We start from the raw sequence: 17,837 nt of genomic DNA, 5'->3' as shown, positions 1-17,837 counted from the left end.
ATAATTGGAAGTGAACTTCCCTCCCTCCAGGACATCTACAGGAAGCGGTGCCCGAGGAAAGCTGGGAGGATCATCAAACACTCCAGTCACCTGAGCCATAAACTGTTAAAACTACTTCCAACACCTTCCATCATCTATCTATAGATCCATAGATCTATATAGATCTATAGATAGACAGAGATAGATATAGATATCTGTAGATCTATATATATATATATATATATATATATATATATATATATATATATATATATATATATATATTTAAATATATACATATATATAAATGAGTTTGCGGCATTTAAGCAGCCTTTTGCTGCCCAATCCGACCGGGCTAAAGCTATTGGGGTGTTTAGCTGCAGACGGGAGGCCGTATTCCGTTGTGTAAAACAAGAGGTTTAAACTGTGATGAACCAACCCGCTCTGTCTGAACGTGCTTAAGCCATGCTATGATATCTCGTTGCGCGTCCACTTCAGTGTGACAAGATCGTTCCAAGCATGTATGAGCAGGAAAAGTTTAAAGTTATGGCTGAACTGGTGCAGGCGTCTTCTGTTGCTCTAACTACAAATGGGTGGACCTCCAGGGCAACGGAAAGCCACGTGACCGTGACCGCTCATTATATCACAGCGAGTGATAGATACAAAGCCCTGTACTGCCCTATAGATTACATTAGATTAGATTAAACTTTATTTATCCCTCAGATGGGTTCCTCCGGGAAATTCAGTTTCCAGTAGCACAGCACTGACAGAAGTTGCAGAATGTGAGCAGAAATATACCATATATACACATATATAAATACAGAGAATACAAAAGGGATAAATAGAATAAATAGGAATAAGAATACAAGGGAACGGCACATTTCAAGTTTTGTGAGTCTATTACACCGTTGGATATTAACAAAAACTATTGCACAGTGAAAAGGCACTACAGCTTACTTGTTCCCCCCTCCTTTGTCCCAGTTTTCCTTCCCTCTCCCCTCCAGCGAGGAGTTAAACAGTTTGATAGCGTGTGGGACAAAGGACTTTTTAAGTCTACTGGTCCTTGACTTTGGGAGAAGCAACCTGTCACTGAACAGACTCCTCTGGTTGTTTTTGGCCGTGTGCAGAGGATGCAGAGGATGCCCAGCATGATCCATAATGTCCATATTGCACCTTAATTTGTTTTTATATAAGTGTCATGGTCCTGGGCCATGTTGGCCCAGTGTTCTTAGTTTCCTTGTATGTTTGTATTTTGTTCCTTGCTTAGGCCATGTTTTCTGAGTTGCCCTGTTGTGTTGTTCCCTAAGTGTTTTCCCTTCATGGCTTTTACCCCCTGTGTGCCCCTCTGTGTATCTGTGAGCCCTCGTCTCTCCTTATGTTTTATTCCATGTTTCCCCTGCCCATTATGTCTAAGTTCTCCCCGTGCTCTCTCTTCCCCCTGTGTGCCCTCTATGTATTTATGAGCCCTCGTCTCCCTTTGTGGTTGTTTCATGTTTTCCCAGCCCGTTATGTCTGTGTTTTCCCCGTGCTCTCTCTCTCCTCCTGTCTGAACCTCTGTGCACTTCCTGTTTACTTTGTGACTCTCACGCCCGTACATGTCATGTTCAGTTCACCCCGCCCTGTCTCGTTATGATTATCAGTGTCACCTGTGTTCCCACTTTCCTCGTTAACCCTCTGTGTATTTCTGTCTGCGTCTCCCTCTGTTCAGCGTGACGTCGTCCCTCATGCCGTGTGTGGATCTCCCTGTGTCTCTCTGTGAGTTCTTAGTTTGTGGTTTCCCAGTTTAGTTTAGTTTGTATATTTGTTCTGCCAGCAAATAAAGCTGAGTTTTGAGTTCATTCCCTCGTGCCTGTGAGTCCTGCATTTTGGGTCCTACTCCTGCCTGCCGCACAGCGATTCGTGACAATAAGTACATGGAATGAGTCTTCAGTTGAATGTTTTTTAATAGGCAAAAAATACTTAAATACGTAAATGGCGAGTCGAATTTTGGTCTTTTTTTTTCTATTTTTGCTGATCCGAAAATTGATCCGATCCGTGACTTAAAACCATGATCCGATCCGAACCGTGAGATTCTATATATATATATATACATATATATATATACATATATATACATATATATATATGTATATATATATAGAATCTCACGGTCCATCCTCTGCTACCAGCAGCTGGATAGCGTAGTGGTTAGACTACACGCCTTTGGAACAGAGGAACAGAGGATCGCAAGTTTGATTCCTGCCTGGGGCGTCTGTATCCAGTAAGGGTCCTAAGGCTAGACCCCCTATGCTAAGCAAGCCTACCGCAGACATGAGCGAGACAGATAAATATGAAGGCATGCCGGCTCGGACGTCGCCCGGATCAACAAGGTCCGCGTCAGGTGTTGAGGAACCAGGGCACCCTGACGAAAAGTGGGCTACTGGAACAAGAAGGCATCGGTGGGCAAGAGACGAAAACAGGGCGTTATTGGAATGCTACTACGCAAGTAACCCCGGCGGAAGGGGCTACATGAATAGGATGAGGGACCTATGGATTCTTCGATACCCAACATCCACAATGACGGCGAAACAACTAGTAGCTCAGTGTTCCAACATTCGAAAGAAGGGACTGCTCTCACAGCTAGAGATTGACGAGGTATAACACAAATGCTACAGCAAGGAGGAGTCAGGACGCCAGGTCAGGGGGAAGATATCATCACCCCCACCCGAGATTGGGTACATAGTCCCAAGTGCGATAGGAGAAGGATCGTTGAGTGCGAGGGGAACTGACCTGAAAAATAGGATAATGGCCAAGCTTGAAACCTGGATCCCCCGTAGCCGGTTACCAAGATTACGTGAAGTACCCTCAGAAGGTCTGCTAGATGATGTTAATGCAGCACTATGGGCAATACCTACAACCACGATTACCGACACTAACAAGCTGATCTACAATACGGCAGCAGTGATCAGTGAGATGCTTGGCTACAAGTTGAACAGCGACAAGGGGCAGTACCCTCCATGGAGAAGGAGGCTAGAGGGCAAGATCAAAGTAGCACGGAGGGAGGTTAGCCAACTAACGGAGTTGCAGAAAGGTGCGACAAATAAGGTGCCTAAGAAATACAGCAAGCTGTCCATACCTGAGGCCTTGGAAACTGCCAAGCAAAGACTCACAGCCTTGGCCAGCCGCTTGAGGAGGTACACCAGAGAGATAGAAGGCAGGAGAATAAACCAGCTGTTCTCCACAGAACCAGCAAAGGTGTACTCTCAGTGGCAAGGGAACAATAAGAGAACAGCACCACCAAGGCTGGAGACGGAGCAATACTGGAAGAGCATATGGGAGAAGGACGCAACCCATAACGGCAATGCTCAGTGGCTAGTGGATCTGAGGGCAGACCACAGCGACCTCCCTGAACAGGGTCCAGTAAGCATCACAGTGGCAGATATCCAAGAAAGGGTCTCCAGTATGAAGAGTTGGACAGCACCAGGTGGTTCACGCCTACCGCCTGACATGGTTCACGCCTACTGGCTGAAGAAGCTGACTGCACTCCACGAGCGTCTGGCAGCACAAATGAACCAGCTGTTAGTTAACGAGAGACACCCGGAATGGCTAACCGAAGGCTGGACGGTCCTGATCCCCAAGGACCCCAAGAAGGGACCGGTCCCCTCCAACTACCGACCAATAACCTGCCTCAGTACTACATGGAAGCTCCTGTCAGGCATCATATTGGCTAAGATGAACAGGCACATGGGTCAATACATGAGCGGGACACAGAAAGGAATTGGCAAGAATACCAGAGGCGCAAAACACCAGCTACTGGTAGACAGAACAGTCAGCCGAGACTGCAAGACCAGACTGACCAACCTGTGCACTGCCTGGATTGATTACAAGAAGGCCTATGACTCAATGGGACCCTAAGAGCCTTCATCAGGAACTCAATGAGGATGTGGCGTACAACATGGACAAGGACCCTCAAGCTCCCAGGCCTCTGGTAGAGGACCCGAGCTTGAAGGATAAACCGCCCGCAGGGGCGTGCTGGGTGTTGTTTTTATATATATATATATATATTCTTCCTGATATTGCTGTCATTCGGAACCGCTACATCGATCACTACGAACACGAGAAGCTGGAGAAATACCAAGGGCTCAGAGAAGAGCTCGAGAGGATGTGGAGGGTGAAGGTAACGGTGGTCCCCGTGGTAATCGGAGCACTAGGTGCGGTGACTCCCAAGCTAGGCGAGTGGCTCCAGCAGATCCCGGGAATAACATCGGAGATCTCTGTCCAGAAGAGCGCAGTCCTGGGAACAGCTAAGATACTGCGCAGGACCCTCAAGCTCCCAGGCCTCTGGTAGAGGACCCGAGCTTGAAGGATAAACTGCCCGCAGGGGCGTTCTGGGTGTTTTTTTTTATATATATATACATATATATATATATATATATAGAGAGAGAGATATCTCTCTCTATATATAGAGAGAGATGTATAGATATATATGTACACACACACACACACACACACACACACACACACACACACACACACACACACTTAGGGCAGTATATGAGAAATACTGATGTCACATGCATTTTACAGACACACATAATGAATTACACTTGACTGCAAAAGAATAAAGTGAAAAATAGCAATGGGAGCTGGCTTTGTTTCCATCCGGAGGGACTCCTCCAGCTTTTTTCTGCCTGGAGTTCAGCCCAGTGAGTGAATAACTGAGCTTCAGATCACAGGCCATTGGCTGGCTGCTCATTACTGAACGATGCATTAAATTCTCAGTTGTAAATAATGTGATGACTGCTGTGCAGGTCTCCACAGTTACCCAAATGATCTGGCAGCCATCTTTCTTTTTTCTCTGCTTCATGTCTCTCCTTACCACCCAGTCTATTCTTTCACAAGGACCATTTATTGTCCCGGTTCAGTTTTGCACATGCTATGTAATTATTCCACTCCAGTTGCTCAGGGGAGAGAAGAGAGAGGGCTTATTCCTCAAAAGTAAAGCCCCACAGCCCTCCTAAAATCCTGCTGCCTCCATCTAGCCTCCATCACCCAGGGAAACCACAGAGAGGCTTCACAGAAATTCAGTCTTCAGCTTTACTGGAAAGAAAAAACAAGGTGAGAAATTAAACATTCATCATGTTTAGTTCTATTCACACATAGATCTCACAATTAAAAACCAAAAGAAGGATATTAGTGTACATTTGTTTTCTATTTTATAATGGTATTACACTGAATACACTGCAAGCCATTTTTACCCAAAATTGAATGATTAATCAAATAGTTTCTCACCTTAGTGTGGTGCTTTGTAGACTAGTGGCAACTGTGGACATGTAAAAAGAGCTAGGGAATTAAGCTAATTGTCTTTCTTGATCAGAGTTGAAGAATATCAAGACCAATACAACTCATATGTACAGTTCACACAGAAATACACCTCTTGCCTTATGCATGCAAACTGAAACATAAATATTACAGTTTGCGAACTGTTCCTCCAATATGGCTGAAAATATAACAGAGCGTAAGTCTCCACATACTAAGATCCTGGCTTACACTCAACATGTAATTACATACAAGTGTTTAGAACAACTGTTCTTTTTAGATGCAAAAAACCAAAAGTCAACTGAAGATAAACAATTAACTGTATAGAGAAAATCTATTTTTTTTATTGAGATGTATATATTTTTTTGACACTTTCACAACAGGAAAGAAGATATATCTGTAGCACCACAGAATCAATAACTGAATTTATTACCTAATGAATGCTTTTTAATTAATACATGTCTACACTTAACTGAATCTTTTATAAAGAGATCAATATTGTTGGCCTGGAGGGCCACTTCAGACCCTTTGGTTTATGAGAGATTCCAGAGATTTTATTGACAGACGATTACTAAAAATAGTCTTTTTTGTTTAAGCCCTAATTACTGTGACAACCACCAAAGAGCTTTTGTTGTAAACTTCAGACTTCTTGTGTTTGTGCCAAGGTTGCTATGAAACCCAGGCATCATTTGGATGCCACTTTTAATTTTTCCTTACGTGTTTTCTCTGGTTTCTCAAATGTAATTAGATCCTTGTATTAATCCAATCTCCACCACCAATTGTCTGTTTGTTTGGCCATCTGCCGCCTGTTCAGCCTGCCTGCCTGCATTTCCACTGCAGACATGATACTAGTAACACACATACAGTGCAGCACATCTGATGCACCTGACTGTAAACGCAATATAATAACAGAAGGTGACAAGAGTGAGCATGCAGGCCCAAACTAAATCTGCTCGAAGTGGAGGTGTGTTCGTTCCGCAAGGAGTTACAGCAGGAGCTCACAAGCTGTTGTGATGATTGCAAAACAGATCTGATGAGATGAACTGCTTGCTTTCATTCTCCTCATTTCTCCAGTCTCACATGTATTTGTTTTTCTTTTCTTTGAACTCTGTTTGACAGTACAGATTACTATTATTATGATAATAACTAATGATAGCTAATTAAAAAAATAATGATGAAGATAGATAGATATATCCCCCAATATTTTAAATCTTCAATATATACAGTAAAATGGTAAGTGCATGTATGATGCTCTAAAGAAGGGTTTGTCCTTAAAATGAAGACTGCCTTCTAATCTAACTAATTGGAAGGTTTGTAAACCCTGGCTACTCCAACCCCAAGTTGCTCTCATTTGTCATAGTAAAAGGTGGTTGTGTGAATAAGGCCAGTTGTATAAAAGACTTTGAATGTTCAGGTAGAGCAGAAAGTGCTATATAAGAAACAATCAGTATTTAGCAAAATGCTCTTAAAACAAACATCACATCTGTAGTGCTCTTTCTCTGCTTCGAGCTGTTCTGCTGCTCGCTGATCATCACCTCTCTTCTTAAGAAAGCTTCAACAACTCCTTCCCATGGCTTCATGTTATGGTTCATCAGCTTTATCCCTTTGTAGTTACTTCAGCTCTGCACATCACCCACGTTCTTGAATATTGATACCAGTAAACTTCTTCATTCCACAGGCACCCTCTCACTCTCCAAGACTGTGTTAAACAATCTGGTTCAAAAGTCCACTGCCCTCTCTCCTTGACAGCTCCACACCTACTGTACACAGGTATGTTATCTGGACCAACAGCCTTTCCTCTCTTCATCCTCTTCATATCTGCCCTCACTTCCTTACAGATCCTCTGCACTTCCTGAATTAATAACTGTCCTTCGTCTGTCCTCCTTGCTCTTTCATTTTCTTCATTCCTTAGCTCTTTAAAGTACTCCTTGCACTTTCTCAACACACTCAGTTTATTTTTATATTTTGCAGAATAAGTTACACATGGCTTATTGGAGAGAAAAGTCCAATGTGGATAATGATAACAAGTCTACAGTCTTCAGAGACTCATGATCACTAGTGCCTGTATCATCCATCATTACAGAGGCGGATGTGAACGCTGGCGCCAGCTTTAATAGACAGAGCAGACACATTTCACACACATGCATTGAGAACACACAAAAGTGACCTCTTGAAAGCCCTCCTTTGTTTATTTTCCTGAACGTGTGAACATGTAATGAGTGGGTCGAGGATGTGAAACACCAAACATAATGTAATGCACGTGTTTGGTTTGCATGGTGGTCTTATCATGTGTGTGTGTGAACACAGTCACAGGCATGTTGATTGGCAACATTCATAAGATATAAGATAAATTTTTTTTTTAAAACCAAACTTTTTTAAAATCACATACTTTAAAAAGAATGCTGACATTATTTTAACATCTTCTCACAAAAATGTCCACTTAACATTGATAGTCAACACTGCATATTCTGTATATACTTATCAATAAAATATATGTCTTTACTGGTTAAGATAATGTGTTTATTTTTATTTTCACAGCCTGTGTTGGAATAGATTTTCATAGCAGTACTGATGCTGTGTGACTCACTTTTTATTGGCCTTTTTGGATGTAATTTATTTCTATGACCCTATAACTCAGCTCTTGCAGTAAGATTGTTGGAAAGATGGTACAATCTATGCAAAATCATTTCATGACCATTCTGCAGTAGCTGCTGCACTGATTAACTCTTTATAGCTCGCCATTGTGTAACACTGTACAATACCACCAGGTTTAATATCAAGAAGATAATTACCGGGAAACATCAACAGGAGTATCAGGCTGCACTAATGTTAGGGGGGAAAAAATCTGTTAATGACTTTTTATTTAGTAATGAATTTAAATTATCATATGTTTCTGTTGTGGTTTCTGTGGGCGCGTCACTGGGTCATGAAATATAGTTTCCCCCTTAAAAATCATTTAAGATAACACAGTGATATTTCAGTTCAGTTTTTTTATAGCGCCAAATCACAACAACAGTTGTCTCAAGGCACTTTATATTATAAGGCATTTTATAATGTAAAGACCATAGAAAAATAGAGAGGAAACCCAAACAATCAAACAACACCCTTTCAGGAAAAGGAAAATTTCCTTTTGTAACTCCTCTGTGTGAAGAGGACTCTCAATTTATGTGGACAAATTGGAGTCTTTTCCATAGATATGATTCAAACCACTGCAGCGCTTTACCTTACTTACCTACCACATGCTCCATTCTCTGTAATTAAAATATGGTCAGCAGTACTCAACGCTGCACTGAGGTCTAGTAGGAGAAGCACAGATAAGAGTCCACTATCAGAAGAAGAGCATTTGTAATCTTCACTAAATCTGTTTCTGTATGTGATGAGCTAATTCCACCTATTCAAGGCAGTAAGATGTTTGAAAGTGTTTCAGCTCATGTTGAGATTATGGATGTTCACATCTCACAGCTTCTGAGAAGCGATGCTTGACACAGTGTTGCCATGGATACCTTCTTTGAGGGCTCTGGTCCATGTCTTTTTGCATACATTATTACACATAATGCTTTTATTTAGGGCACATGTTTTATTACTCTACAAATGTCTATTTGTATGTATATTTGCCTGTCATCAAAAATGTAATGTGCAAAATAGAGAATCTACATTTCCTGGCTCTATCTTCTTTTAATGTTTTAGCCGAAGCTGGTGAATACCAGCAGGCGATGTAAGGTATTTACTAGAAGAGTAAGAGATACCAGCTGGTGAGACTCCAGGGGGATTTGGCAGGTACAAGATATATGGGGATGAGTGACACTGAATAAGCAGGACGGGGTCAGGGGTTAGACAGTTAGCATGTTGTTCATATTTCCTGCAGGTATACTTAATCCTGTCAGAACAAAGAAAGGGATGTGGAGATGGGGCAATGCAGAGAACTAAAATTCTTTCTGAGGGGCTGGAATTTTTCTGGTGGGTCAGCCTCCCCACACCAGAACTCAAATGACCTGATACTTAGTTAATACAATTTTTTGACTATAGCTACAATGTATGCTAAGAGAATGGGTTTATTTAGGGAATCTGCAGATGATGGTGAGGACAGTGATGCAGAGGCAGACACACTGAAGAGGAGTGTTTTTAAAAATCGTTGGTGTTTTAATTCTTCAGGAGTTGTGCTGGTGGTTCAGTTGGTAATTCAGATTATAAAAAGATAGTGACCTCTAATATGAATGTCATCTTTGACCTTAAATTACACTAAAATTTTCTTTTTTTAGTGACTTTTAAGATCAAAATTCAAAATGGTAATTTTAAAACCTATGCAACAAGAACAGATCAGTTAAATTTCTAATTGTGTTATGATCGTCTTTGAAGCCTCCTTATGTTATATATGTTATTATATGCTATTTTATCATTTTTCCTTGATGTGGACTGCAAAGTTCCTTTCTTTCATTTACATTTACTACCAGTGTACTTTCTCCCCTGTTAACACCTTTAATAAAGGTACATAATAATTTGAAGCTACCTGAAGTCATTGATCTAATGCTTTGACTTGCATAATTAGCAAAGAGCCTCAGAGGTCTGCAGCACCCAGCTTTCTATTACTATAAGTAGCCACTCTGCGTTTGTCATCAGCTTGTGTGGCATTTCTTCTAAGTGAAGTAGTGTCTCTTTCACACAGTGTCTCCCTGGAGATGTTTTAGGCTTGATACATTTCCATTCCTTTACTTTGCCAGCCTGGAGACTGGAGACAGGCTATTGTTGCTGCTGCTGTGATGCGTGTGTCTGTGTGTGTGTGAATAAAAGACTGGGGGTGGGTGGGTGAGACTGTGGCTGTTGTGGTTGAAAAATTATCCTCCTCAGGGCTCAGTTTCTGTTGTGTTTAGTGCGTCATAGTGACATTATGTGATACTGGAAATGATCTGTAGAATATACACAGCTTAGAAAGTGGTTGTTACAAATGCTTAAAACAGAAACCAGGACTTCATTCAGTCCGATTAAGCAGACTGATGTGATTCTGGTTGTCTGCCTACCTGCCTAAAGTCCAAATTAACGGAAGTAAACACTGTGTACGCCCACACCATCTCCCTCGCATGCTCTGGACAGTGGCTGAATCATCAAGTCGTCATCCTTCACAGGGGACCAGACACTGGGAGGACATACAGCCATCATTCCTCCTTGTATTAAATTAGTTATATACACTGAGGGAAATAAAGCTGAGCAATTTGCAGCACTGTTGCTTTTTGTTATCTAATACTGAATGAAAGAATACAGTCTAAAAACCTTTATTTTTCAGACATGGATAATGTCAAATAACATTACTGATAGCTACTGTATTACTGGAAGCAACATTTGTCAACTAGTGATCAAGGTTGTTTTTAGGTAAATTAGCAAATCAAATCAGTACTCAGTCTATCTTACGGTGGCCCTGAGAGGCCAAACGGACTGCAACTTAAGAAAACACCAGCAATAAGAAAAACGCTGCAAAACATAATGGAAATAGGAAAACGAAAACGGAAATAGCTTCTAGCTTTCTCATGTGGGTTTTGAAGTCCTCTAAAATCTGAATGTTCTCTCTTGGTGGTTAATTTTGTACTCAGGGTCCCTGTGCAAACAACACCTTGCCTGTAACATGACAAAATGGTCTTCTATTACTATCTGAGATGAGAAAACGCTGGAACTTTAAACCTTATGTTAAGAGATGCCTTTGTGGTAAAAACAGTCAGATTTTTATGTAACACAGCTGAAAATAACTGTGAATTTATTTACGTCATTTGACGGGTCCCTTTAAGTGTCACTGTCCATCACCAGACCCAGACTCAAATATTTTTCCTTGTGAATAGGTGGAGACCGAACCAGAGCAGCAAAAGAGCTACCAGCAAAATTGTAACATTAACAGTCATTTAATGTTACAATTTTACACATCATTTATTGTCCTCCTTTAGTCTTGGACAGGAATCAATGAACAATGATTAGGCGGATGTTCGAGTGCAGACTGCAGCCGTTTTTAATCTCCTCCATTGGCTCATTCATTAATTGTTTTAAACAGACTCAGTGGTGAGCAGCAGTTTACTGCTTATTTATGCATGCTATCAAAAGCAACTTTGCACGTCATAAAGCGTCCTGCTTGTTGCCATTAATTACCTCTGTAAGCAGTTACACCTTGCTGGATAGCAGACAGAGCAGATCACAGCAAGACAAATACCAGAATATGTGATCAACTGCTAGGTATGGCACTACATGGGGGCACAAAGTGATGCTGTAGCATGATTGTTATTCTTAAATGAGGTGAAGCTGAGAAGGAAATGAGGCTCTATTTGGTTGCCATGGTGATTAGTTATCTGTAGATGCTACAGAGGACACTGTGTGTGTCTGTCCAAGAAAGTAGCAAACATTACATTTTTAATCTGTAGTTTTAATCTAGTTTTGTATATAAAGTTGAACATAGAGCATCTAAGTGATTGTTTATTAAAACATTTGTCCTCAGTTTTAAGCTAAAAAAAATCCTCATGACAGCTCTACTAAGCAATAGCAATGCTGTCATCTGGATTTTTTTTTTTAAAATAAATTCATGTTGTCAAAATGTGTTTTCTCCACTTGTCATGAGAGCTAAGACTGTGTTCAGCTCATGGGTGAGGCAATAGCTTTCTGCAGGTATTGACCAGATACTAGATATTGTCTGTCTTGAGTGCAGAAGTTAAAAATGATCTGTCGGATTTAACAGTACTGTTTGTGCTGTGCATTCAGAGAACCTTTTTTTCATATCAGCCTTATGTAACAATCTGACACCTTTCTGTGGAGTTTGGCTGTTCCTCCCATTTCTACATGGGTTCTCTCCAAATACTCTAGCTTCCTACCACAACACTAACAAATAGAGTTAGTGGGGTTAACTTTATTGGTGATGCTAAATAGCAGTTAGTGGCAGTCTGTCTCTGTTAGCCCAGTGACAGACTGGTGACCTGTACATGGCCTACCCCAACTCTTGCTCTGGCAGCTGGGATAGGCTCCAGTCTCCCACAAACTTGAATTGGATGAGCGGGTATATAATGGATGTATGCGTGTAAATACCTATAGCAGTAGGTTTGTCTAGGTGCTTACTATCTACATTTTAGTAATGACTAATCTACCACATGGTAACAATTTATACTGGCCCTCAGTATCAAATCCTGTATAATGATAGTTAAAAAATAAATGAATAAAGATATTGTACACAACAGTCACAGTTTTAATCAATGAGTCTTGATATACTGTGCAAAACAATGTCGTCAGCTTTTGTTTTGATCCAGAGCTGAATTCTAGCCTAGAGAATAAGTTTAGGCTCATTCCGTCATTTCTTCCTGATTGAGCCATGATCTTTTAAATATGAGAAAAAGGCAGGGGAGCAGAGTGACACTTCACTTGACACAAAATCTGACCTTAGGAATGTAATGGGTTAGCCAACAGCCATGATGGACCTGACTCTATAACTGTATATTAAGTGCATTAACTGTCATAACTATTAAAAATGAATTCTGTGTCTATTTCAAGCCCATGAACATTTCAGTGGACATAAACTATTGATTTTTTTAAATTTAGTTTTTAACAAGCCATTTCTTGTAAACACATCTCCTGGAAAATCTTTTGGAAAACTCATATTTTGTATGTAATCATATATAATTTTGCCATCAAAAACAAATGGCAAAATTATATATGATTACATTATATATGTCCTGTGCTATTTACATAGAACAGGACAGTAGAACAATGTTCAGAGGTTGACCTGATTAAATCGGTACTGGTGTTATTCAATGGATTCCTGTGTTTGGAAAATTATACAGCCTTTTCAAAGTATACATTCATAAATCATAAAATATTGACTGCACAATATGCAAGCATGATTCTTTTTTTCTTTTTTTTTCTTTTTTTTGCCTGTCCCGTTTGGTTCTTTTGCCATCAGAATTGTTGTCTAAAGGCAAAGAAAGATGCCCAATGGATTTACTTTACCAAATGGACCATCCCAGCCTTGCTGTATAGATCTATTTGATTCACCTTTGCTTTTATTGTTTATTTAATTTTCATTTGCTGAACACGGGACAGACTTGACTGGGGAAAAGAAAAGGGAGAAAGAAAGAAGGAAAGAAAAAGAGCAGGGAAGAGGGACGGGGCTAAAGCAACAAAACAAACAGACTAAAAATACATATATCAATCACCTGGATCACCTGTTGAGAAAGAAAAAAGAGAAAACAAGCAAAGAAAAAGAGAGCAATATAATAAACAACATCATCGTGATGATCTATGTGAATATAACAGTAAATATTAAATATTATTGTGCAGCACGTAAGATCGACAGCGCACAGTGTGCTTTGAGGTAACAGCCAAAAAGGGTGTAGTTTGTTTGTGTGAGCACCCGTGTGTACATCTGTGAGCATGAGCGCGCTTGTATTTAAAAGGTTCCTTCATGTAATGATCTGCTAGAGGGTGTGGGGGCCATAGCCCCGTCCTCCAGGGCATAAAGCAGGTATGGAGGAGATCAAAACTCTAGACATCCAGAGGCCCCAAGAGCAAAGGAGACCAAGGAAGACCAACGGAGGGGCAGCTGCACCACTATCCCAGAAAGAGCTGAGGAGAGCCCCAAATGAGGGGTCGCTCAGCAGCCGCGGAGCAGAAGCCGGGGGGTTGCAGTGACGTACCCGTGAGCTCCGCCGGCAGCCAGCTGTGCCAGAGTGACCCAGGCCGAGAGGCCGAGGGCACCCCACCCCCAAAGGAGCCCGATCGAACCCCAGGCTCCAGGCCCCGACAAGCAGCCACCAGGAGTGAGCTGGTGTGTACCTGGACGCCCATCCCCGGACACAAAGAACCACCAATGCACCGATGTCTGAGGCCGTCTGCCACTGGCAGGGGAAGTGGTGGTAGGGGGAGATAGGCCTCCATACCTTGGAGGGCCTGAGATGTCCCCAGAGAGGTGCCGTCTGATACCCGACCTGACATATGAGTTCTTCCTCCACCTCTGCTGCAAGGATGATTCTAACAGGGTATCTTTATAGTGGTGGTCTGCTGGCACCAAACCTTTCTCTTGTTCTTCTACTTGTTTTGTATTAGTGTAACAAAAACAAACAAAAAATATTTATAAACTGACTATTTAGGCATGTTAGCAACCTAACACAAAAACAAATTCATTCTTCCCATTTCGTTGGTTGAATTTAGGAAAAATGCCCAAAAAACAACACAGTTTGACAAGAATAAAGCACTATTTTTTCCCAACCATGATATCAAAGCAGCTGTTAACCCCCAGATGTGGTATAATTTGTTATGGTGTGGAGTGTGTCCTTAAAAAAGTTGAGGAAACTTAACAAGTAGAGGTCAAAATAGAACTGCCAAGCCGCAAGAACCATCTACAGCAGCTGAACACTATATTGGGAATTAAACTGAACTGACGTTGGAGATTTTGATTAAATTACGAATGTAGTAAAATAACATCAGATTTTGAATGCGGTACCATCTGGTAAGTGGCAAAGGCTCCATTTACCTCCAATGCAGTGAAAACATCTCTGAATTTGATATTCAGCACTGATCTGTATCTGCTGCTCTCTGCACTTGATTCCTTTTTAGATAGTACACATGGAACAATTCACCCTAGAATTTATATCAAAATACTGATGGAAAACTGAGAGCCAGACATGTAGGACAAATATTACCCTCTCAGCTTGTAATCATCAAATCTCTCACTTTTTATTACAAATATTCTCCAACCAAAACTGATGGCACAAACGATTTCCCTTTCTTCTATTCTGCTTTCCCCCCCTAAACGTGTTAGTGCTCTTGCCCCATCTGTCTCCATCAACTGTTTATATAGCAAATCGTTTTTCTTCTGGGCCCCTGCAACGATGCATGACCCAAACACACACGCAAGTCAAATATTTCAGGACAGTAAACAACAAACAAACAACAAAAGGAGCTAAAAGTGTTTCAGTGCCTCACTCCCTCATTTCCTGATCAATGGAGGGCATTGAGCTTGGTTCAGAGAAACGACCCCAGTTCATTGATCTCCTCTGACCCAGAATAAACACGCTCAAACATTCTGACAGCAGCAGGGAGGACTGGTTGAAACAAAGAAGTTGGACAGTGGGCAAAACAACAATCCCAACTAGGCAACAGGATTTTTGTCACGCCACTGGGTCTGATGACCCAGTGCTTGTGTTTTGGGGGTTCAGTTATACTCTTTGAATTATGTGTTTTTTTGTTTTGTACTGTATTTACAGTTCCTGGTTTCTAGCTTTCTGTTCTGTTTCTGCTCTCTGTGTGTTATATGCCTAGTCTTAGTTTTCTATCTCTATGTCTTCCCTGTGTCCCACGTCTTGTTACTTTTGTCTCTGTGCTTCATGTTCCAACTGTTCCACAGTGTGTCATGTTTTTATGTCTGTGTCAAGTCCGTGTCTCTGAGTTATGCTTCCTCTTTTACTTTGACAGTCGGTGTCCTTTGTCAATGTATTCTGCTATGCTTCCTTTGTCTTGTTATGTCTGATTTGTTCCAGCTGTGTTCCCACCTGTTCCCAGTGCCTCGTTGTCTTGCTTGTGCATTAAAGCCCTGTGTCCCGTCATACCCTCTCTGTGCTGTGTTTTCCCCCCTTCATGTTCCTGATGAAATTCTTGTGTTCAGTCCCTGGTTTGTTTTCCTTGTTTGGGTTTCTTATTTTCTAGTTTCCAGTTTAGTCTCTAGTTTTCATGTTCTAGGTTTTGGTTTGTGTTTTGAGAGTTTATTTTCTATGGAAAGTCATCCATCAATAAAGGTTGCCACTTTAAGTTTTCATTCCGTGTACGAGTCCTGCCTGCTACAGCACACACCTTCAAAAATTTTCTTTCTCTTTAGCCTTTCTTCACAGCGTGAAGACACCTTTTCATCTCTCTTAATGTGTGGAATCATCTAGATGGGGAGGAGGGAAGGAAAAGGTCAAATATAGCACAATATAAAAAGTCTGCACAATAAAAAGCACATTATAACAACAGAAATATATACATTTTACTTTGCCTTGAATTCAAAACTAAAATCCAAACAAAAATCATACAAGCAACTCGTTGAATTTTGTGAGGATATCCATTATGAACAGTTTAACTCAAAGCTTTCTGGATAGTCAGAGGAAGTCATGGTTTAGTAATAATTTATTGAATGAATGAATCTAAAACTGCACTGCAATACTGTTCAATATGGGAACATTTCCACCCTTAAATATTTGAGCTGGCAGAAAAGCACAGGCACTAGGTCTGTAATCTGCTGTGCTATGTTGTGATGAATAACTCTCTCTCTGTGCATGTGTGTTTGTAATTCACTGATCCATCTGTTTTAGTGTGCAAACAAGTGAGAGTAGCAGTTACAGAATCATGAGGCTCTTCATCTGGCTTGCTGTCTGCCTCTCTTTCTCTCACCTGGCTCTATCTGCATGCACCCACCTTCATTCTGTGTACACATTTGTCACCATACCACATTATTCAAACGTGACACAGATAAGTGAAGTGGTGTAGTGCTGTTTCAGGGATACTACAAAGTAAAGAGAGTCTTTATAAAGACAGACAACTGTCCCAATAAAACTGAGACAAACCAGGATCCAGCAGTAGAAGTTTCTTGAGGGCAAAGCTGCTGGCACCAGAAAAGCACTTATTGGCCTACTTATTTCTTAAAATAGCTTATTTCTGTGATTGTGTGTTTTTGAGATTATTTTGTCTGTTGGGGTGTATAATATGTGCTTGGCTGCCTGGTCACTGTTACAGCCATATTATTGGAATTAGCCTTAAAATGAACCTTTTAAAAAACTTTAGATATAATCACCAGATACGGGGAATTCAGAAGCAAGTTGTACAGGGTGCTTATTTCCTATCTTCTTAGGCAGATTAACGTAGCTAATACACCTGATTTGTACTGTGCTACTGTTCGGTGAAAAGCCCAGTGTCAACATGTAATCTTGGCTAAAAATTAGTTTTAAATCAAAGTTATAGAATTGGATGATTACTATTGTTTGATCATCACTCTGTGAGCCACTCTATGAGATCACCATTAACGCTATAGTCACACTGGGAAAAACAGTTATTAGAGAGCATAGCACGCCAAAAGTATTGCAACTGTTTGCAGTGATCTTGATGCCTTTTGAAGTGGTTGCTTTGAAGATGGGGACCAGGTCTGCAACCAATTGCAGTCACATGTTGTCCTCAAAGTGACTTTAGTTCATCAAGATCCGTTTCCATCTACATACACAGAAATGCACATGAAACAGAAAATGCAATTAACTACTCCAGTATCCACCCAGAACCTCACAGATTTGAAACTGAAATTCACAAACTGACAACAATAAACATTGCTGACACAGTTGCTGCTGGACAGTTTTGTGATGACGAAGGATCAAAGAAGAGAGAGTTATGAGCACTAAATTGTTTGTGTCAGGTATTGCTGACATGAAATTCTGACATGTGTTATTATGAATCGGTAGCAAAACAGATTCAATTGAATCTGACTCTAATATTAATAATAATACTGATTTTGCTTTATGTAAAAGTCAACAATATAAAACAACAAGAACATAAACTCACAAGGGAAAAACAACAACAACAAC

Source organism: Copadichromis virginalis, linkage group LG17 (genome assembly GCF_057382275.1).
Source record: "Copadichromis virginalis isolate Kocher_CV1m ecotype Utaka linkage group LG17, C_Virginalis_male_GT1.1, whole genome shotgun sequence".
Lineage (NCBI taxonomy): Eukaryota > Metazoa > Chordata > Actinopteri > Cichliformes > Cichlidae > Copadichromis > Copadichromis virginalis.
The sequence above is the reverse complement of the archived record's forward strand: the minus strand, read 5'-3'. Positions refer to the sequence as shown.